The sequence below is a fragment of the Lithobates pipiens genome, unplaced genomic scaffold (assembly GCF_037356315.1).
Source record: "Lithobates pipiens isolate NorthernLeopardFrog02 unplaced genomic scaffold, aLitPip1_a1.2 Scaffold_18, whole genome shotgun sequence".
NCBI lineage: Eukaryota > Metazoa > Chordata > Amphibia > Anura > Ranidae > Lithobates > Lithobates pipiens.
This window is the reverse complement of record NW_027507758.1, coordinates 202734251-202758289: the sequence shown is the minus strand read 5'-3', so window position 1 is coordinate 202758289 and position 24039 is coordinate 202734251.

Sequence of the window (24039 nt, the reverse complement as noted above, 5' to 3'; positions counted from 1 at the left end):
ACCCCAGGGTATTTGACAACGTATCGCTGCAAGACCAAGTTTAAGACGTGTGCCATGCATGGCACGTGCGTCATTTTGCCCTGTTTCAATGCGCTAAGCAGATTGGCACCGTTGTCACACACCACTTTACCAACTGTCAAATTGAGCGGTGTTAGCCACTGATCTGCCTGTGAACGCAAAGCTGAAAGGAGTGCCGGGCCAGTGTGGCTCTTGGCTTCCAGGCACAACAGACGCAGCACGGCATGGCAACGTCCCACCTGGCCTGTCGAATAGGTTCTGAGGAGCTTGGGTGGCACAGCGGAAGAGACGCTAGCAGCGGAAAAGGTTGTGATTAGCAGACTGTACCTCAGTCCCTATACTGATAAAGGACTGCTGCAGAATAGGGCTGCAGTCAGCAGTAGTGCACCTCAACCCTATATATTGTGGACCTATACCAGTCCTTAAGGATTAGCAGACTGTACCTCACTCAACCCTATATACTCTAGTACGCTATACCTTACCAGTCCTTAGAAGGACCTTTGTGGAACTAGTAGGTTGTGATTAGCAGACTGTACCTCAGTCCCTATACTGATAAAGGACTGCTGCAGAATAGGGCTGCAGTCAGCAGTAGTGCACCTCAACCCTATATATTGTGGACCTATACCAGTCCTTAAGGATTAGCAGACTGTACCTCACTTAACCCTATATACTCTAGTACGCTATACCTTACCAGTCCTTAGAAGGACCTTTCTGGAACTAGTAGGTTGTGATTAGCAGACTGTACCTCAGTCCCTATACTGATAAAGGACTGCTGCAGAATAGGGCTGCAGTCAGCAGTAGTGCACCTCAACCCTATATATTGTGGACCTATACCAGTCCTTAAGGATTAGAAGACTGCACCTCACTCAACCCTATATACTCTAGTACGCTATACCTTACCAGTCCTTAGAAGGACCTTTGTGGAACTAGTAGGTTGTGATTAGCAGACTGTACCTCAGTCCCTATACTGATAAAGGACTGCTGCAGAATAGGGCTGCAGTCAGCAGTAGTGCACCTCAACCCTATATATTGTGGACCTATACCAGTCCTTAAGGATTAGCAGACTGTACCTCACTCAACCCTATATACTCTAGTACGCTATACCTTACCAGTCCTTAGAAGGACCTTTGTGGAACTAGTAGGTTGTGATTAGCAGACTGTACCTCAGTCCCTATACTGATAAAGGACTGCTGCAGAATAGGGCTGCAGTCAGCAGTAGTGCACCTCAACCCTATATATTGCGGACCTATACCAGTCCTTAAGGATTAGAAGACTGCACCTCACTCAACCCTATATACTGTAGTACACTATACCTTACCAGTCCTTAGAAGGATCTTTGTGGAACTAGTAGGCTGTGATTAGCAGACTGTACCTCAGTCCCTATACTGATAAAGGACTGCTGCAGAATAGGGCAGCAGTCAGCAGTAGTGCACCTCAACCCTATATATTGTGGACCTATACCAGTCCTTAAGGATTAGCAGACTCTACCTCACTCAACCCTGTATACTCTAGTACGCTATACCTTACCAGTCCTTAGAAGGACCTTTGTGGAACTAGTAGGTTGTGATTAGCAGACTGTACCTCAGTGCCTATACTGATAAAGGACTGCTGCAGAATAGGGCTGCAGTCAGCAGTAGTGCACCTCAACCCTATATATTGTGGACCTATACCAGTCCTTAAGGATTAGCAGACTGTACCTCACTCAACCCTATATACTCTAGTACGCTATACCTTACCAGTCCTTAGAAGGACCTTTGTGGAAATAGTAGGTTGTGATTAGCAGACTGTACCTCACTCAACCCTATATACTGTAGTACACTATACCTTACCAGTCCTTAGAAGGACCTTTGTGGAACTAGTAGGTTGTGATTAGCAGGCTGTACCTCAATCCCTATACTGATAAAGGAATGCTGCAGAATAGGGCAACAGTCAGCAGTAGTGCACCTCAACCCTATATATTGTGGACCTATACCAGTTCTTAAGGATTAGCAGACTGTACCTCACTCAAACCTATATACTCTAATACGCTATACCCTACCAGTCCTTAGAAGGACATTTGTGCAACTAGTAGGTTGTGATTATCAGACTGTACCTCACTCAACCCTATATACTCTAGTACACTATACCTTACCAGTCCTTATAAGGACCTTTGTGGAACTGGTAGGTTGTGATTAGCAGACTGTACCTCAGTCCCTATACTGATAAAGGACTGCTGCAGAATAGAGCAGCAGTCAGCAGTAGTGCACCCCAACTCTATATATTGTGGACCTATACCAGTTCTTAAGGATTAGCAGACTGTACCTCACTCAACCCTATATACTCTAGTATGCTATACCTTACCAGTCCTTAGAAGGACCTTTGTGCAACTAGTAGGTTGTGATTAGCAGACTGGACCTCAGTCCCTATACTCATAAAGGACTACTGCAGCAGAAGGGCAGCAGTCAAGTATAATATTCTTTCTATATTTGGAAGAAAGAATATTATACGTGTACAACCCTATTACCATACCAGTCCTGAAAAGGACCTTTGTGGACCTAATAGTAACAGCTACTGATTAAACTGACTGTCCCTCACTGCCACACACAGCTTCCGGTCTGTCCCTATTTAAACTGACAAAACACAGGCTGCTGCAACAATAACTTGAATTGCACTCAAAACTATATCCTGTACTACTACACCATACCAGTCCTGAAAAGGACTTTTGTGGACCTAATAGTAACAGCTAATGATTAAACTGACTGTCTCTCTCTGCAACACACAGCGTCCTATCTGTCCCTCTCTCAGCACTGACAAAAGACAATCTGCTGCAACAATGACTTGAATAGCAGTGCCTCAAACCTATATCCTGAACTACACCTATACCATACCAGTCCTTAAAAGAACTTTTGTGGACCTAATAGCTAGCGATTTGGGTCATTGCAGTCTCTCCCTGCTCCACACAGCAACCTCTCCCTATAGTGACAGTAGAAAGAATGTAAAATGGCCGCCGGATCGGGTCTATTTATAAGTTAGGGTGAATGTCCAAGTGTCCATGTGCTATAATGTCTCAATTGGCTGTCCTGTACCACATGATGGATGTGTCATCATAGGTCAAAGTTTTTTTACACAGTAAACACGTAAGTCCGCGGGGCGGACAGCGGCAATAGTCCGCCGATCTGGCGGACCGCGAACAGCCGAAGTTCGCTGCGAACCGACCGCACCGTTCGGCCATCCCTAACTACCACTAACCAGCAGGATAGGAACACAGGCAGTCATCCTGGCAGATGACACAGGCTCACCTGAGGTGCGGAGTCTGGCAAGGAGGAAATGCAGAGACATGGCTTATATCAGGAAGTTCATGGGAGGAGCAAAGAGTTCAAGGTTCAGCTGAAATCAAGGTACAAGGCAGGGTTGTCTAAAGGATCTGACAAGGCACTGTCCAGCATCTCAGATAGCTCAGAGAAGATTCATTGTCAGACACAGCTAAGGTCCTGGGTTCAAGTCCAGGTCCTGACAGGGGGACAAGAGGTGTAGACAGTAGGTATCAGGGGACAAAATGGGGCATTGCTAGAGTAACAAGTGTTCATTGGTTAGGAGTACAGGCGTGCTAGGGAGCAGGATAGTGCCGGGAGGGCATAGCGTTGTGCAACTGGATGGGGGCCTCCGGACGTTGTGGTGTTACACGTCGGCAGGGATTATTTGGACTTACAGTCCACTTGGGACATAACAAGGGGTATGCAGGTAGATTTAGGCACCCCGCAGGGCTTTCCTGGGTATGCTGATTGTGAGGTTCGACATTACCGGTATTTTGATTATAATTAGAAAGGAAAAATAGCAGAGGGCTGGACATGACAGAGTTCACAGGGTACAGACAGGGGAAAGGTATTACCTGATTGGGGGGAGCCTGGGGGAATGAGGGGGCAGAGGAGTAAAAAAGAGCTGGCCCATCCCCCCTTGTAACTGAGGGCAGTTTTGGATGGGTATGGAGGACGGGTATGGCGGCACAGTGAGCGGGATGGATGCATTCTGAGAAGGGGGTGGTGTGTAGTGAATGGCCGTAGGTTCCAGGCCGGGAGCAGGGGGAGTCCCCAGGTGCTGGCAGGTCGGTGCCACCAGAGCCCCTCTCCCAAGCCTCCACACACATGGTAGGCTGCATGCCAGATGGCCAGTTGGGCCCATCTGGGATCATCTGCGGTGCTCACAGTTAGGGGGATCCCCCACGGGTGGCACTCGGCAGGTAGGGGGCTGGGGGGTCCCGGAACCGAGTTGCGGCCCTCAGAGAATGTGCAGGCTCCACTCCTGATGTTATGACCGTGGGACGGGGCCTCAGTGTGGAGATGCACCCAGCAACAGCCGCCGGGCCTACACTGCCAGAGCCAGTGGCTCTCTGGGCACTAGGGGCAGACAAATAGGATGCACGGCAGCAGGGGATAGGCTGGGGGACAGAGAAACCCCCCTGGACAGAGAGTGGCAAAGGGGGTGCTTGGGGTGCACCAAGGCTGTCTTCGACCATCCCGGATTCAGCTTGAAGAACCCCGGGTGGTGAGTGAGCAGGGGTCGGAGCTTCAGCAGGCTGAACCAATTTGGCTGTGCCCGCCGGGCATCCACTGCCATGGCCGGTGGCTTCCAACGGAACAGGGGGTGCATGGCAAAAGGGGACAGACCGGAGTACTGAGGTGGCCCTCCACTGCAAATGCAGGACCAGGCTCGGGGACTTAAAAGGTCAATGACCAGATCCGGCACGAGGGGGCCAGCAGCAGTGTGGTTCCTCTGCATCCTGGGAGCGCTCCCCAGGAGGGCTATCACTCTCTGGGGACAGAAGGTTGGGGCAGGTCGGTGTCGGAAGAGGAGGAGGAGCCCCAGAGACAGTCGGCGGTGGTCGAGGATGCTGGTGGAACTCGACCTATCCTAGGCAGCCGGGTAAGTCTATTTAAAAATGTTTTCCATTTCTGGGCAGTCTGCAGGTTAGCGGAGGTGGTTAGTTGGGGTGGGCCCAGGTCATAGCGGGAAGGAGTGGGCACACGGTCATTTTTTCCCCTCAGGGGGTTCCCCAAATGCTTTCAGTCCGCCGTCACGCCGCTACCGGGGTAATACGGTAGTGCAGAAGTTGGGTGTAAGGCACAAGTGGGGTTCTCCAGTGGACTGACTGGGACGGCAGGGGCAGGCTGCTAGCCATTATTTTAGCCGACTCGTACACGTTGGAGGGTGTATGGGTTTTGAGGGGCCTCTAGGGGTGCACCTTGCACCGGGGTCCGTGGGAAGCTGTGGAAGGTGGGTCTGGCGTACTGTTCTCATGGCTGCCGTGGACAAAGGGCAAGGTGGCTGGGGCCACGAGATATAGCATAGAGGACAATGGGGGCTGAGGCGGAATTTCCTACCTGGATAACCGTGGGTTGGGCCCATAGGAGGTATGGGTGTCCCTTCCTAACGGGATAGCAGTGGGTTGGGCCCATCAGAGTTATGGGGGTCCCTTCCTGACTGTACAAACAACTAAATGTGGGTTGGGCCCATCTGAGGTATGGGGGTCCCTTTCTAACTGTGGATAACGGTCGGTTGGGTCCCTTCCTGATTTTAAAGAACTGTGGGTTGGGCCCATCTGAGGTCCCTTCCTGAAATTACAAGGGTATTCTCGTGGGTATTAATTAGGTTGTGTCTGGTAGTTTGTAAGTGGTTAATTGTCCCTAAGCCGGGGTAGTGACGGCTGTGGGGGGGCTTTGTTTGGAGGGCGAATACAACTGGTTAATTATGAGTACATAGGCCTTCGAAGACCTTAGACAGGACATAAGCTGTGGTAGGTTTATTGGAGAGGCATTGAGGGTATGCTGGCCTTGTTTGGGTTTTCTGGTGGATGGGGGATCTAAGAGGTTTGTAGAGAAAGGCTGATGTAGCCATTCTATTCCAACGGAAAACAGGGAGGAGTTGCGAGGGTGGCAATTTTTCCTGGTTTCTTTATCTGAGTGGGTATTGGGGGGTCCAGGCAGGCTAGCGGCTTCAATTGGGAGATTTACATGCATACAGCTGGTTCTACAGGTTGGGAGGCTTCCTTCCAAGGCCGGTGGAGTACGGTGCCCTGCCACATTCGGCAGGCAGCTGGCTTGATACGTAATTTGTATCATGGGTTGTTACGGGTTATGGGTAATTGTTACGGTAGTGCGGGCCATGCATGGAGGGGTGACTCGGTTAGGTGCTGTCAGGTGCTATCATGGGGACTTTATGGGGGTGATACAGGTCACAGCACGGCGGCAGTCGCTATTACCTGTGGTAGGCTGCTCTACCATTTGGGGATAGAGGTCTGAAGTTAGTGGTTTATCAGCGCCATTCACCCCTCGGGGTGGGAATGTCATAGCGCCAGCTTGATCTGGCTTACAGTGGAGATGTACCCAGGGAATTTTTAGTCTGCACCAGAAATCTAGGGGGTTCATTGTACACCCCCCTTTTTCGGTAAATCGCAGGGTGGATGGTACTTCCCTACAAGTTTAGGACAAGCACTGGTATCGGCTCTCTCGTGCAAAGGTCACAGGGGATTTGGTGGCAGGTTTTCGCCCATTGGGTTTGTTGGGGTTCATCGGTCTGGGAAGTTTTTCTTTGTTCCCAATGGCTTTGGCCATGGTCCGCAGTATGGGAGGGGTAAGGCTCCGCAGGTCACCTGCCGGGATGCGTGGGAACCCCAGGTGCTGGCCTGGGGGGGCTCTGTATATCTGAAGGTGGGGGGCATGGTGGCTACATTAGGATTTTTCCCCAACGTTCAGAGTTCAAGTCTGAGGGCTGGGAGGGTTGCGGGCATTTTGGGGACAATGGTTTTCGTCTTATTTATTCGATGTGGAGGAGGCCAGGTGGGGGTCAGGTTAAGAGCAGGTTAAGCGCATTTTCAAAGGTAATCGCGTAAGTTCCAGTGGTATGGTCTCCCCCAGCTGTTGCAGTATTATATCAGAGATTATGCTGGTGGGGTTTTTGTTGGGGGGGTATTCGGGTTTTGCATGCCTGTTGTGGTTATGGCTGGTGGGTTCTCTCTTCTCTTGCAGGTGGAACACAAGGCCTGGGCTGGATATTGGCCTTTCATCTGGGTTGAGGGGGACAAGAGGTGCAGACAGTAGGGATCAGGGGACAAACTGGAGCATTGCTAGACGAGTAACAAGTGTTCATTGGTTAGGAGTACAGGGAGCAGGATAGTGCCGGGAGGGCATAGCGTTGTACAACTGGATGGGACCTCCGGACGTTGTGGTTGTACACGTCGGCAGGGATTATTCAGGCTTACAGTCCACGTGGGACATAACAAGGGGTATGCGGGTAGATTTAGGCACCCCGCAGGGCTTTCCTGGGTATGCTGATTGTGAGGTTCGACATTATCGGTTCAACAATTTGGAGATTGGACCCTCGGTGGAGAGGAGGGAAATAGCTCAATAAAAAATAAATAAATAAAAAAGGTTAACGGGGGTGTCAGCAGATGGTGGGTTAGGAATGAATATTTGGTGGATGTTCGGGGTGAGGGGGTTCACCTCTATGCTGGGGGGATTAAGATGTGGGTCCTGGGATTGCTGGATGGCATCCAGAGAGCATTGAGGGTGATAGGGGCACCCAAGAGTAAGGTTTTAACCTTGGGCACTGTGGCGGGTGTTGGTCTTTGCGGGTGAATGAAGAAACCTCGGAATAGGAGAGTTCAGGACCCATCAGTGGTATGGGTCTCGATGGTGGTATTCCAGCTAATGGTGGTTTAGCTGGAATTTAGTTATAGGGTGCACTGAGATCAGTTGGATGTCTATGAGCCAGTATGTCGGCTAGAGGCCTATTATCATATATAAAAGGTACCGCAGTGCATTTACTAAACAGATGGTATGTGAAGTGTATGCAAAGACCAACACGAAGATTAGATTTTTTTTATGGTTATGTTCATTTAAATTTATTGGTTAATAAAGGGGCTGCTATGGCCAATATTTACTCCAACTTGGTGTGGTCTCTATTAATTGGAAAAGGTATGGGAGTTGGAGTAGAGGGTTGGTCAGGCAGTATGGGAAGTATAATACACCTGTTATACAATGGTCATGGGCAAAAATGTCACTCTCTACATTTGTAAAACTGGTAGAGACATACCCAAAAAGACTTGCTGTAATTGCAGGGAAAGTTGGTTCTACAAAATATTGGCTCAGGGGGGCTGAATACAAATGCATGCCACACTTTTCACATATTTATTTGTATAAAACTTTGAAAACATTTATCATTTTCCTTCCATTTCACAATTATGTGCCACTTTGTGTTGGTCTATTACATAAAATCCCCATAAAATACATTTACGTTTTTGGTTGTAACGTGACAAAATGTGTAAAATTTCAAGGGGTATGAACACCTTTTCAAGGCACTGTATGTGTGATTTACAGTTATGGAACAGCTTTCAGCTTTAAGCAGTGTTACTCAATTAATGTTTAGTCCATGCTGCTAAAAACAAGATAAACAGGTACGAGCACATACTCTACTCAATGCCTAGCCCTTCCCTTTACCAATTATATACAGAAATATCAGGAAAGTAACTAAGCAAGTTTTACATCTAAAATCTCAAAGTTAAAGGGGTTGTAAACCCTCAAGGTTTTTGAAGCCTTGAAAGTGGAGAACCACCCATTTAAAAGTCAGCATCTACAAAAAGTAGCTCACAAAGTCTCCCTCCTCTCCCCCTCCTCTCCACGGCGCCAACATTCTAACTGTGGGTGCTGAGCTGTGGCTGTGAATGGTCAGGCAATCTTCTGGGACCTGTGACGTGTCCCAGAAGATTGCAGGGAGGGAAGGGGGAGAGGTGAACTTCCATCCAGAGCCCGGGCAGGAAGCGGGAGCTGGGAGCCCATAAAAACTGGGAACCTCCCCCCTCCGAGAAAAATGACATGCCAAATGGGGCATGTCAGGGGGTCACCATCACTTAAAGCGGAAGTTCCATTTTTGGGTGGAACGCTGCCTTAATGCATTAAGGTGAAAAACCTTCTGTTGTGCAGCACTCCCCCAGCCCCCTCCCCTTTTACTTACCTGAGCCCGATCATTCCAGCAACTGGGGGGGGAGCACAGAAGCTCCAGACGCTGTCTCTGGTCCTCATTGGATAGATTGATAGCAGCAGAAGCCATTAGCTCCCGTTGCTGTAATCAAATCCAATGACACGGGAGGTGGGGGCAGGGCAGAGTCCTGTTGTCTGTGTCAATGGACGCAGCAGCAGGACTTGGGTGCGAGCCTGCATGAGTACCCCCATGGAAAGCAGCTCTCCATGGGGGTACTCGAGAAGAGGAGGAGCCAGGAGCGCCACTGAGGGACCTCAGAAGAGGAGGATTGTGGCCACTCTGTGCCAAACCCTTGCACGGACCAGGTAAGTATGACATGTTTGTTCTTTTAAAAAAAATAAATTAACCTTTACAATCACTTTAAGATACATTTCATATCCATTTGCATGACCATGTGGTTGGGTCAAAGGACAAGAAAAACTCATAAACTTAAAGTGGTTGTAAAGGCAGAAAGCTTTTGATCTTAATGCATTCTATGCATTAAGATCAAAAACCTTCATCAGTCATCTGGGACTCTCCCTCCTTATTGGCTGAGACAATCAAAGTTAGTTAGCCAATCAGGAGAAAGAGACTGCAGCTCTGTGTCTGAATGGACACACGGAGCTGCGGCATGGCTCGGGTGCCCCCATAGCAAGCTGCTTACTGTGAGGGCACTCAACAGGAGGGAGGGTCCAGGAGTGCCAAACCTGGGAAGAAGAGGAGGATCTTGGCTGTTCTGTGCAAAACCACTATGAACCACTACGAAGAGCAGATAAGTATAACATTTGTTATTTTTAGAGAAAATTAAACAAGACTTTATTACCGGTATCATTTTAAAGCCCCCAGGCAAATCTTTTTTCTCCCAACATTTACTGGAGACATGTAACTCCTTTATTGATGGGAATAGCTGCTTTAGGTGGGTGGACACTAGGAAAAGAAAAGGGTGCAACACCAGGGCCTGGCAGGAACAGGGAGGGTGAAGGGCTCTCAGTGTTTTAATGTGGATGGGTGCCATCCAGGCACACAAAGCCTTTCCCACATCAAGTGCTGCAGTTACTCAACACTGCTGAATCCAGCATCTCTCTACACCAACTGCCCGGTGGAACAGTAATGTAAATGTTAGAGCCTAGGGAAGCTACCCCTAATCTCTGCCTTGTCTCTGGAGCCTGTGAGGAAAGACATCACCTACCATTGAGCTGTGTAGTATCTGAGATCTGTGGTGGGAAGCAATGTTTTGGGGGAATAAGAAGATTTGTTATGGGGAGAAGGTGGAGTAAAGAGCATTTCTACTAGAAGAGCAGGGGGTTTGAGAGGGGATGGAGGATTTGTGCTTGGAAGGGGGAATACTTACCTGTAAATTCCATATCTTGTTAGAGTACAGGACACAGGCAAAGAATTCATAGACTCTGGGTTATTGGCTTGTACGTTTAGGTGATTGGACACTGCTAAAGCTTTTGAGGATGAGGGGCGTGGTCAACTACTGGGATATATGGATGCACATCACCAGAAATCTCTGTCCTTCCCACAAATAATGGAGGCCACTCAGCATAGCCATGCTTCCCTGACCACACAGATGGACTCTATAAAAATGTATTTATCTTTTTTAAAGCAAGATGTCCACAATCTCTGTCACAGAGTGAATAATATAGAACAATGCTTAGGAGATTTAAAATATGACACCCCTCCTTTACAGGCCTCTGTCAGGGAGCTGCATCAAACCCAGGAATCCACCTCTGATAAACTGTCAGATTTAGAGGATCGCCTGTGGCGTAATAACTTACTAGACATGTGTGATTCGTTTCGTACGAATCAAAAATTTGTATGAAATTCCAGAAATTTGTACATTCGTACGAATCCAAAATATGAATTTTTATGCAAACGAACTCCGTACAAAATACGAAATTTCATATACGAATTGCTGATCCAAATTCATAACAAAAATTTGTAATTGTTTCGAAAAGTTAACAAACCTAAAAGTTAAAAAACCCAGGAAGTCAGCCCAGCACAGGGATGGTGGGAACCCCTCATAATGATAAATTCATCATAATGAAAATTCTTAATTGTTACGAAAAGTTAACAGACCTAAAAGTTAAAACCCCAGGAAGTCAGCACAGGGATGGTGGGAACGCCATGGGGAATTTCTATGCTTACAAATTTTATACGGAATACGAAATGTCATTAACGAATTTCGGAATTTTGGATCCAAATTAACAGAATTGTGACTGGTGTTTTGTTCACCAATCAGAGGAAGTCAGCACAACACATGGATGGTGGGAACCCCTTGTAATGGGCACAGCGGGTGTATACTCAGACCTGGGAACTCAGCACAGGGATGGTGGGAACCCCTCATAATGGACACACAGCAGGTGTACAGACCTGGGAACTCAGCACAGGGATGGTGGGGACCCCTCATAATGAGAATTTCATCGTAACGAACATTTGTAATTGTTATGAAAAGTTAACAAACCTAAAAGTTAAAAACCCAGGAAGTCAGCACAGCACAGGGATGATGGGAACCCCTCATAATGATAAATTCATTATAACAAACTTTGTCATTTTTATGAAAAGTTAACGAAACTAAAGGTTAAAAACCCAGGAAGTCAGCACAGGGATGGTGGGAGCCCCTCAATGATAAATTCCTCATAATGAACTTTCGTTATTTTAACTAAAAGTTTACGAATCTAACGAAATTTCGTATACGAATCAAAATTGAATTTCGTATATGAAATATGAATTTTTTTTCGTATGAAACAAAACTAATTTTTTGACAGCGCCCACATCTATAACTTACATTTTTTGGGGTTCCCAGAGGGTTCGGAAGGCAGAGCCCCTGAGGCCTTTGTGGAAAAATGGCTGATATCTACTTTTGGTGTCTCCACCTTCTCTCCATTATTCGCCAAAGGGCGAGTGCACAGAGTTACATAGTTAGTCAGGTTGAAAAAAGACACAAGTCCATCCAGTTCAACCTTAAAAACAATAAATAAATAAAATAAAAAATACTGTACAATCCAATATATCCAATTTTATGCCCACAGTTGATCCAGAGGAAGGCAAAAAAAAAAAAAAAAAAAACCCAGCAGAGCATGCTTCAATTTGCTACAGCAGGGGAAAAAAATTCCTTCCTGATCCCCCAAAGGCAATCAGATTTTCCCTGGATCAACTTTACCTATAAATGTTAGTACCCAGTTATATTATGTACATTCAGGAAAGTATCCAGGCCTTTCTTAAAGAAATCTACTGAGCAGGCCATAACCACCTCTGGTTGGAGTCTATTCCACATTTTCACAGCTCTTACTGTGAAGAAACCTATATTTGAAGATGAAATCTCTTGTTCCCTATGCTCTGGGGCACATCCCTGTTCTATGCTCATCAAACTTTTGCATTTCATTTCAGAAATAGAGATGCGGTTCTAAGAGTTGCCAGTAGACATGTGCAAAAGGAAAAATTTGTTTAGTTTCGTTTCTTTTTAATTTGTTAATTAATTTAGTTTAGTTATATTCGTTAAATTTGTTAAATTCGTTTTCGGATTTAGTTTAGTTTTCTACCAAATTCGAAAAATCGGTTGCATTCGAAAATATTTCAACCAAATTCGAAAATATTTCTACCGGATTCGAAACGATTTCAAAATGATTCGAAATTATTTCAACCGCATTCGAAACTATTTCAACCGCATTCGAAAATATTTTGTGACCCGAATTTAGGGCCATGTATCTCGGGTTCACTTGGCGCTAGAAGACGTTGAAGTGCTAGTTCTATTGTGTTTGTTTACCAAATTTGGTGTGTCTAGCTATAAGTGTCCCCGAGATATGTGGCCCCAAAATCGGGTCGCAAAATGTAATTCTCTGCTGCAGAAAAGTGCTTGACATTTTGTGACCCCACTTTGGGGCCACGTATCTCGGAGTCACTTGGTGCTAGAACCCCAAATTTGGAGATGTTGTAGTGCTAGGTTTATTGTGTTTGCATTTGGTATGCAAACACAATCTATCATTTTTCTAGTCTATTTTCTATTTTATTATAATCTTTTATATCCAAACTTAAAGTTAATTAATTAAAAAATGTGAATTCATACTATTCGAAATTCAAATTTATTCTATTTGAAATTTGAATTTCAGAAGATGGTTGTATATTCTTTCTATGTTATTCTATTAACCACTTCAGCCCCGGACCAATTGACAGCCTAAGGACCAGAGGTCTTTTTAAAATTTCGCACTGCACTGCTTTAACTGGTAATTGCGCGGTCAACAAAATTTGCATCCTTTTCTTCCCACAAATAGAGCTTTCTTTTGATGGTATTTGATTGCCTCTGCAATATTTATTTTTTACGATATAAAAGGAAAAAGACTGAAATTGTTTAAAAAAAAAGATATTTTCTACTTTTTGTTATAAGAAAAATCGAATGAACTAAATTTTAGTCATACATTTAGGCCAAAATGTATTCAGCCACATGTCTTTAGTAAAAAAAATGTCAATAAGCGTATATTTATTGGTTTACGCAAAAGTTATAGCATCTACAAACTAGAGTACATTTTCTGGAATTTACACAGCTTTTAATTTATGACTGCCTATCTAATTTCTTGAGGTGCTAAAATGGCAGGACAGTACAAACCCCCCCAAATGACCCCATTTTGGAAAGTAGACACCCCAAGGAAATTTCTGGGGGGCATGTTGAGCCCATTGAATATTTTTTTTTTGTCCCAAGTGATTGAATAATGACAAAAAAAATAAAGTTTACAAAAAGTTGTCACTAAATGATATATTGCTCACACATGCCATAGTTATATGTAGAATTGCACCCCAAAATATATTCTGGTGCTTCTCCTGAGTACGGATATACCACATATGTGGGACTTTTTGGGAGTCTAGCCGCGTACGGGGCCCCCGAAAACCAATCACTGCCTTCAGGATTTCTAAGGGTGCAAATTTTTGATTTCACTCCTCACTACCTATCACAGTTTCGAAGGCCATAAAATGCCAAAATAGCACAAAACCCCCCCCCCCCAAATTACCCCATTTTGGAAAGTAGACACCCCAAGCTATTTACTGAGAGGCATGTTGAGTCCATGAAATATTTTATATTTTGCCACAAGTTGCAGGAATATTACAATTTATTTTTATTTTTTTTGCACAAAGTTGTCACTAAATGATATATTGCTCACACATGCTATAGGGCATAAGTGAAATTACACCCCAAAATAAATTCTGCTGCTTCTCCCGAGTACGGCGATACCACATGTGGGGGACTTTTTGGGAGCCTAGCCACGTACGGGACCCCGAAAACCAAGCACTGCCTTCAGGATTTAAATATAAAATGCTACCAAAAAAAACTGTTAGCGATCGTAGGGATCAGGCCTGACTCTGCGAACGCTGCAGTTATGTGTTTAGTGTTTTGTAAGTGACAGTGATCGATCGATACTGCACTTGGGTGGACTGGGCGGAGGGGCAAAACACAGGTGCTAGCAGGTATCTGGGCTGATCCCGCTAACAATGCGTTATTTTGGAACCCTAAACTGCTGGGGAAGCTAGTATAGATCTGATCAGATCAGATATTGATCTGTTCAGATTCTATACCACTACGGGAGGTTTATGCTTTGCGTGTGGGTGTTAGCGGTACTGGCACTAACCTAGCACTGCCTGGGGTGACACAGACCCTGACCCTAAAACCTAATTGATATCACCTGCCGGGTGATCAGGGGGTTAAACCTTTATTGGGTAATAAATGGTGGGTGCCCTGATGCTATAAAAAGCAAACCAACTAACCAGAGTCACCCGTAACACTTATACGGTGATGACTAGTGAAAGGGTTAGCTAGGGGCAATCAGGGGGTTAAAATCTTTATTAGGTAGTATATGGGGGTAACTGACGCTATATAAAAACCTGACGGGGAACCTAAATAACTAACTGGCTAACCAGCGTCACCAGTGGCACTTATACGGTGATGGGTGGTGAAAGGGTTAACTCTAGGGGCAATCAGGGGGTTAAAACCATTATTGGGTAGTATATGGGGTACCTAGCGCTATAAAAACCTGGCGGTGGGGGGCACATGCGCGAAGCTCGCCATGACGGACGCATCCCGTTAGAGCTCCGCTCTCACCGCCGCGATCCCGAGCTGTAACTCCTTGTCCCAGGCAGCTATCATCTCTCCTATTGTGGACCTCCGTTGCGGATCCCCTCGCGCACCTCCCGGTATGGTTCTGACCGGCCATCGGGGCAAAAATAAGCCAAAACCGATAAAAGAAGCACTGGCGCGTGCTTCCTCCAAGATGGCGGCGAAGGCCTCCACGGCCGCCCAACACTCCACCATCCCGCACTATCATGAGAGTAGTGAGGAGGAGGACACTCCGGCAGATTGTGTGGCTACGACGCAGTCTCCCCCACCGGCAGGTATGTCTCAGACTGACTTCCTATCTTTATACCCGTAACATCTGCCCCCACTCTCCTTCACTCACGTATACATCCTATCACATGGTCCGACCACTGTGCTACAATCACGACTGTCTCCTCCATTATCCCGCAGTCCGCAGATAGAGGATGGAGCATGAATGAAACTCTCCTTTCCAATCAGTCGTATTGCCTAGATATTCAGGTAGCCCTTACAGAATATCTCACACATAACGCTACTCCAGATATCTCTCCTACCCTCCTCTGGGAAGCTCACAAGCCGGTCATTAGGGGCACCTGCATTTCTGTTGCCTCGCATCTTAAAAGGGCCAGACAGGAGAAATCCTGCCAACTAGAGACTACCCTTCACCAACACTATCTTCAATTCCAATCCAACCCCACAGAATTGAATAGATTGGCACTCGAAAGGACAAAATTGGAGTTGGACCTACTTCTGACCGAAGAGGCTGACAAGCAAATCCGTAGATCTTCCCATATCACCTATACCAAAGCCAACAAGCCCGACACCTTTCTAGCAATGCGCTTAAGAAATCCAGAGAAATCTTTTAAGCCCATCAGACTCCGAATAGCACAAAAGGGACCCACTAGTAACCCCTCCAAAATTCTTACTGAGTTCAGCACTCAATTATCCCAGTTGTATGAAGCCAAGACCCCCTTTCCTGCTCCCCAAGCTGACACTTTGCTCCAATCTTTGCAGCTCCCCCAGCTATCCTCTGTGAATCATGACTTAATTGAAGCCCCTATCACCGTGGCTGAAGTTCTTGCGGCCATCAAATCCCTCAAACCGCATAAGCGTCCGGGACCTGACGGTCTACCGGCATCCTATTACAAAAAATTTGCTGACACGTTAGCTCCTCTTCTTACTAACTCTTTTAACTCTCTTCTACAAGACCACTCCCTTGGCAGGGACTCCTTGACGGCTATTATCACCATGATCCCCAAACCCAACTCCGATCATACAATATGGTCCAATTTCAGACCCATTTCTTTGCTCAACGTTGACGTCAAGATCCTTGCCAAGATATTGGCGCTACGCCTGAACCCGCTTGTTGGTAGGCTAATCCATAAGGACCAAGTGGGGTTCATCCCCCAGGGGCAGGCCAGCGATAACATCCGTCGGGTGATTCTCCTTCAACATATAGCAAAATCCAGAAAAATCCCTATGCACCTGTTCACTCTCGATATACGCAAAGCATTTGATACTATATCTTGGCAGTACCTTCACTATATTCTGCAACGCTGGGGTTTTGGCCCCCATTTCCTCCGTTGGATAGACGCTTTGTACACTCAACCCCAAGCCTATGTCAGATACGCGGGTTCGCGCTCAGCGACCTTCCCCATACAAAGGGGGACGAGGCAGGGATGCCCCCTCTCCCCCATTCTATTCGCACTGGCGATAGAACCCCTTGCTGCGCTGATTAGGGCTCACCCCGATATACGCGGCCTTGAACTGGCCTCGACCTCACATAAGCTGTGCTTATTTGCCGATGATGCCCTGCTTTTTATTACTGCCCCCCATACTACTTTACCTAATCTTTGTAAACTTCTAGACAGATTTGCTAACATATCGGGCCTAGAGGTCAATCAGGCCAAATCCAGAGCTCTCAATGTTTCCCTGCCAACGGACGAGTTCACACGCTTACAAACTAACTTCCCCTTTTTATGGTCCTCATCCTCTATCCCTTACCTGGGCATTCGACTGACGAGTGACCTGTCCTCCCTCTATCGATTAAACTATCTCCCTCTACTTAGAAAATTTGCGACTATCTTGGCTTCATGGCGGCCGCTCTGTGTCTCGTGGCTTGGTAGAATTACAGCGGTGAAGATGTCTCTACTACCTAAATTACTCTATCTCTATAGGGTCCTTCCTATCGCGGTACCCCCATATTTTCATCGTATTATACAAAACAAAACTCTAAAGTATATCTGGGAACCCACTAGACCCAGAATCGCTAAATCTATACTCTTCCGCCACAGGACACAGGGCGGCCTTGGAGTGCCCAATTTTGCACATTACTTTCGTGCGGCTCAGATAGCCCAAATCGCCCTTTACCATGCTAAATCAGAAGTTCCATTGGGGGTTAGCATTGAGGCTGTAGACGTTCACCCTATTGCCATTTCCAATCTGCTCTGGTTGCCCCCTTCCAAGAGAGGTACTCTTACAAACCCCGTTACATTGCACTCCCTGAAAATTTGGGACGTAGCCCGCAAATCTTCCCCACTCATTTCCGCGCACACACCGCTACTTTCTATGCTTGGTAACCCGCTTTTCCCCCGGCTATCTCGGAGCCAGGTTCATTTGCGGCCTGGTCCCGAGCAGGTGTGGACAAGGTCTCGGACCTCCTGAAGGGTCGTATACGAAAATCCTTCCAAGACCTTCATGCCCAGTACCACATTTCGCATACAGAATACTTCCGTCACCTCCAAATCCTAAATTTTCTGCACTCATTGCCCAAGCCCAGTCCCACTCAGAATCATATATCATTTTACGAAAAAATATGTGACTCAGACCCACACGCCCCAGGCATTATCTCGCAATTCTATGCCCACTTTACACTTCCCTCCCCTTCCCTCCCAGCTTACGCGACGAGGTGGTCGGCCGATTTAGCTATAGATCTAGACGCTGAGACCTGGAACGAGATTTGGGCTAATACCAAGAACGCGACCCAAAATGTTGTTGCCTCTGAGGCTAATTTTAAAGTTCTAATGCGTTGGTACCTAGTTCCAGCTAGAATAGCCAAGTACGTTCCGAGATACTCAGCGATGTGCTTTAGGGGCTGTACAGATGTTGGCACTCATCTACACATCTGATGGACGTGCCCGATAGTTCGGCAATTTTGGGAGGCAGTGTTCCATATGGCATCAACACTATTTAAGTTCACACTACACCCAGATCCTACCTTCGCCATACTTAACAAATCACCCGAATGTTGTTCCCGCAATCAGCTAAGATTATTCCTCCAACTCACCACAGCAGCTAAGCAAACTATAGCACAGGCTTGGAAGTCTGCCACTCTACCCTTGCCCGCATTTAGGAACAGGGTAACACAGGCCATGATCCACTATAGGATCGAGGCCAAAACTCTTAACCGCCTCCCCAAACATAATAAAATTTGGCAACCGTGGGTAGATCACTTTTTACCTCTTGATGTAGACCTAGACACATTGGATTGTTGAAACAATCTGATATGCATCACTTGTACCGTCACTGGTTCTAAGCCCACGGGCCCGGGCGGGCCGGCCGACCTTTCCCCCCCCCCTTTTTTTCCCAGCCCTATGTCCCTCCTCTACCACCCCCAATTCACCTTTCTTGTTTCCTTTTTCCTTCCTTTTCCCTCCTATACCCTTGCCTCATAAAAATAACCCGCTACGCAGTACTAGGATCCCTACTCGGGATCGAACCTCCTATTTGGGAAGGCACCATACCCCTTTTCTATGCACCTTTTAGTCCATAACCTTCCTCATTAACCAATTGTTGTGCATCTTTTCTATAAAGCATCCTTCTGTTACCATTTTGTTTTACTGTTCGGGTCCTGTCGCCCGCCACGAATGTATCGCATTTGTTACTTTATCACTTAATGGTCTGTAATTCTGCACACCAACATGTGATTTGTACTGTGTAACTGCTATACTGCATGTTAATAAAATATGTTTAAAGAAAAACCTGGCGGTGAACCTAAAAAAGTAACTAGCTACCTAGCGGCACCAGTGACACTAATGCAGCGATCAGAAAAACGCTCGCTTAGTGACACTGGCAAAAGGGGGTGAAAGGGTTAACTGGGGGCAATCAGGGGGTTAAAACCGTTATTGGGTAGTATATGGGGTACCTAGCGCTATAAAAACCTGGCAGTGAACCTAAAAAAAAACTAGCTACCTAGCGGCACCAGTGACACTAATGCAGCAATCAGAAAAACGATCGCTTAGTGACACTGGCAAAAGGGGGTGAAAGGGTTAACTAGGGGCAATCAGGGGGCTAAACGCGTTATTGGGTAGTATATGGAGGTACCTAGCGCTATAAAAACCTGGCGGTGAACCTAAAAAAATAACTAGCTACCTAGCGGCACCAGTGACACTAATGCAGCGATCAGAAAAACGATCGCTTAGTGACACTAGCAAAAGGGGGTGAAAGGGTTAACTAGGGGCAATCAGGGGGTTAAAACCATTATTGGGTAGTATATCAGGGTACCTAGCACTATAAAAACCTGGCGGTGAACCTAAAAAAATAACTAGCTACCTAGCGGCACCAGTGACACTAATGCAGCGATCAGAAAAATGATCGCTTAGTGACACTAGCAAAAGGGGGTGAAAGGGTTAACTCTAGGGGCAATAAGGGGGTTAAACCTTTATTGGGGGGGTAGGGGGCTACCCTGGACCTAACACTAACTGCCCTGACAGTTTTTACTGTCACAACTGACACTAAATGCAGTGATCAGTAAATAAATGATCACTGCAATCAGTGACACTGTGACTGGGAGGGGAGCGATCGGGGGGTGATGGGGGGGGGGTTTGTGTGCCTATGTGTACCTACATGTCAGTGTAGTGTTTGGTGCACTTTCTCTGTTCTCCTCGCAGTCCGGTCAAAAAGATCACCCCGAGGAGAATGACATCACTTCCTCCCTGCCTGTGTTTACAATACACAGCGGGTGAAGCTTCTCATTCGCCAGAAGCGATTGAGAGGGGATGGCCAGAAACCAACGGCCATCCCCTCATCCCGGATCACTCCTGAATAGGGATGAGCTTCGTGTTCGAGTCGAACGTACGTTCGACTCGAACATTGGCTGTTCGTCCGTTCGGCGAAATCCGAACATTTTGGTCCGTTCGCGTCAAATTCGCGTGGCGCTCACGGCCCACAATGCACTGCGATGGCGCAGTGCATTGCTGGCTTATGATTGGCCAAGCATGCACTGTGACCCCGCATGCTTGGCCAATCGCAGCGCCAGCAGCGAGGAGAGCCATGATTGGCCACAGGCAGGATGCCTGTGGCCAATCATAGCTCAGGCTGTGTAGTGCACGCCCCACACTATATAAGGCCGCCATCGCGGCGGCCTCGTGTAGTGTCTTGGCGTCTGAAGCAGTGGGTGTTTTGTGTACCTTCAACACAGTACACACCGATCGTTTTCGGCCGATTTTCTATCTTGCTGTTGTGTAGTGGTTATTGTCTGCGTGCCCTGACCGCAGTATACACCGTTATATTCACCTCACCTATATAGCTAGTGATCTATCTTTTATAATAGAGCTTGCAGTCAGTAGTGTTAGGAGATAGTGCGTGCTGTCTGCGTGCTCTGTACCCAGTACATACCGCTATATCCACCTACATAGCTCTTCTCTATTTGAGCCCACTTGCCATCTGCAGGAGTTATTGGAAGTTGTGTGTGCCTAAAGCACAGCACAGTATACATCTGTATATACCCCTTTATCTCTGGTGTTCTATAATAAAGGCATCTGCAGGAGTTAGTGGGTGTTGTGTGCCTCCAGCACAATATACACTACCCAACTGCTGTTTTACCCAACTCCCTTCAGGCCATTACCATGTCTGGAAGGCCAGCAAGGAGAGGCAGACAGGCGCGAGCCAATAAAAGAGGGCAAGCAGGCTCTGTGTCTAGAGACAACAGTGCTGGTCGTGGACGCGGTGCATTGTCATCAGCACGTGGCCATGGGACATGCTTGTCCTTCTTTTCGGCAGCTGGACATGTTGAACCACAACATGCCAACGACTTGGTAGAGTGGATGACCAAGCCCTCTTCATCCTCCTCATCCTCTCTCACCCAGTCTCAGGGTAGTAGCAAAGCAGCTGCCAACGCATCGTCTTCCCTCCTCTCAATGTCATCATCAGTGACTCCTTCCCTAGACCCACCACGTCCTCCTGAGGAGTCTCCTGAACTCTTTGAGCACAGTGTTGGGTACATGCTCCAGGAGGATGCCCAGTGTTTTGTGGGCTCTGATGATGACACTCAGCTAGAGGAAGGCAGTAGCGTGAGCGCAGACAGAGGGGATGCTCAAGAAGGACAGCAATCTGGCAGTCATGTTCCACAAGCTGCAGCATACTGCCAGGTTTGCTACAGCGATGAAGAGGGAGGGGATGATGAGGGCACTGACTCCACGTGGGTGCCTGGAAGGAGGGAGGAGGAGGAGGAGGCACATGTCCAACGAGGCAGGATGCCCTCCGGGGGCCAGCTTAGGGGCAGCACACCGACTGAATCACACCGCAGAGCTCCGCCTGTGCAGAGCGCTGCCTCTGCGCGTTATTCTAAAAGTTCTTTGGTGTGGGCCTTTTTTGAGACGAGTGCATCAGATCGCACCGCTGCTATTTGCAACATATGTCTCAAGCGTATCTCACGTGGCCAAAACATCAGCCGCTTGGGCACCACATGCTTGACCAGACATATGTTGACCTGCCATGCAGCTCGTTGGCAAGCGTACCTCAAAGACCCACACCAAAGAACAAAGCGGACCTCTCCTTGCTCCTCATCAGCTGGCATCTCCAACCCCACTAGACCTTCAGTCCTCTCTGAAACCTGCTCTGAGAGGAATGAAGGTGTAGAATTAGGTGTGTCACAGCCAAGTGCTTCCGGGAACTCTGCTAGCGGTACACCCACGTCCGATTATAGCAGGCAAATGTCCCTGCCCCAGCTGCTGGACCGGCGGAAGAAGTTCACTCCCAGCCATCCACATGCCCAGCAGTTGAATGCTAGCTTGGCTAAATTGCTAGCACTTCAACTGCTGCCTTTTCAGTTGGTAGACTCGGCCCCCTTCCGTGAGTTTGTACAATGTGCGGTTCCTCAGTGGCAGGTCCCCAAACGCCACTTTTTCTCACGGAAGGCGATTCCGGCTCTCTACCGGCATGTGGAAGGCAATGTCCTTGCCTCGCTGGACAGGGCGGTCAGCAGTAAGGTGCATATTACTGCTGACTCATGGTCCAGCAGGCATGGACAGGGACGTTACCTGTCTTTCACGGCCCATTGGGTCACTCTTCTGGCAGCTAGGAAGGATGCAGGACAAGGTGCAGTAGTGTTGGAGGTTGTTCAGCCACCACGCCTCCAAAATGCTACTATTGGTTGTGACACACCTCTCTCCTCCACCCCCTCCTCTTCTTCTTCCTCCATGGCCTCTTCCAGTGCTCTGTCCTCAGAACCAGCGGTGCTCCGTAGGCGTTCCAGGGGCTACGCAAGTACGCAGGCAAAACGATGCCATGCCGTGCTTGCGCTGGTTTGTTTGGGGGACAGGAGCCACACTGGGGCGGATGTTTTGTCAGCTCTGCAGGGGCAGGCCGAGAGGTGGTTGACGCCACGCCAGCTTAAGCCAGGAATGGTGGTTTGCGACAATGGCACCAACCTCCTCTCCGCCCTCCGACAGGGACAACTGACCCATGTGCCCTGTGTAGCTCACGTCCTTAACCTGGTGGTGCAGCGGTTCTTGGGCAGGCACCCCGGCTTACAGGATGTCCTGAAGCAGGCCAGGAAAGTCTGTGTGCATTTCCACCGATCATTTAATGCCTGTGCTCGGCTGGCTGAGCTCCAAAAGGAGTTAAACCTGCCCAAGAACCGCCTTATATGTGACATGCCCACCAGATGGAACTCAACATTGGCCATGCTGCAGTGGCTGCACACGCAGCAGAGGGCCATCAATGAGTACCTGTGCGACTACGGCACCAGGACAGGGTCAGGGGAGCCCGTTTTTTTCTCACCACGCCAGTGGGGCATGATCAGGGATGCATGCACTGTCCTGTCACAGTTTGAGGAGGCCACAAGGATGGTGAGCAGTGACAGTGCATGCATCAGTGACACTGTACCTCTTGTCCACCTCTTGGAGCATACGCTGCGTGGAATAATGGACAGGGCACTTGAGGTAGAACAGAGGCAGGAAGAGGAGGACTTCCTTGCCTCTCAAGGCCCCCTTTATCCAGACAGTGTTCCTGCTGTGCCACCCATCACACAGGAAGAGGATGAGGAGGAGGAAGATTGTGTCAGCATGGAGGTGGAGGCTGGCACTCAGCATCAGCAGCAGCAGCAGCAGCAGCAGCAGCAGCAGTCCTGTAGGGATGATTTACAGTCCCAAGAAACACGTGGACTTGTACGTGGCTGGGAGGAGGTAGCTGCGGATCATGTTGTCCTTAGTGACCCAGAGGACTCCGGACCGAATGCCTCAGCTAACCTACGCTGCATGGCCTCCCTGATCCTGCAAAGCCTGCGGAAGGATCCTCGTATTCTTCGGATCAAGGAGAGGGACCATTACTGGCTGGCCACTCTCCTTGATCCACGGTACAAGGGTAAGGTTGCCGACCTTATCTTGCCATCGCAGAGGATGAGACATCTCCGGGAGGCCTTGCAGAAAGGTCTGTGCAACGCGTTCCCAGAGACTGGGAGGTTACAAACTCCTGGTCCTGGACAACGTGTTGCTGAGGCATCGGTCAGAAGGAGCGGTGGAGAAGGTGGCCGTCTGACTGATGCTTTCAGACAATTTTTTAGTCCGCAGCCCCAAGGTATGATTGGTTCCAGCACCCATCGCCAGTGTCTGATTTACATGGTGCAGGAATACCTAGGGGCAAGGTCAGACTTGGACACCTTTCCCACCGAAAATCCTCTGGCTTACTGGGTCTTGAGGATGGATCACTGGCCAGAGCTTGCACAGTAT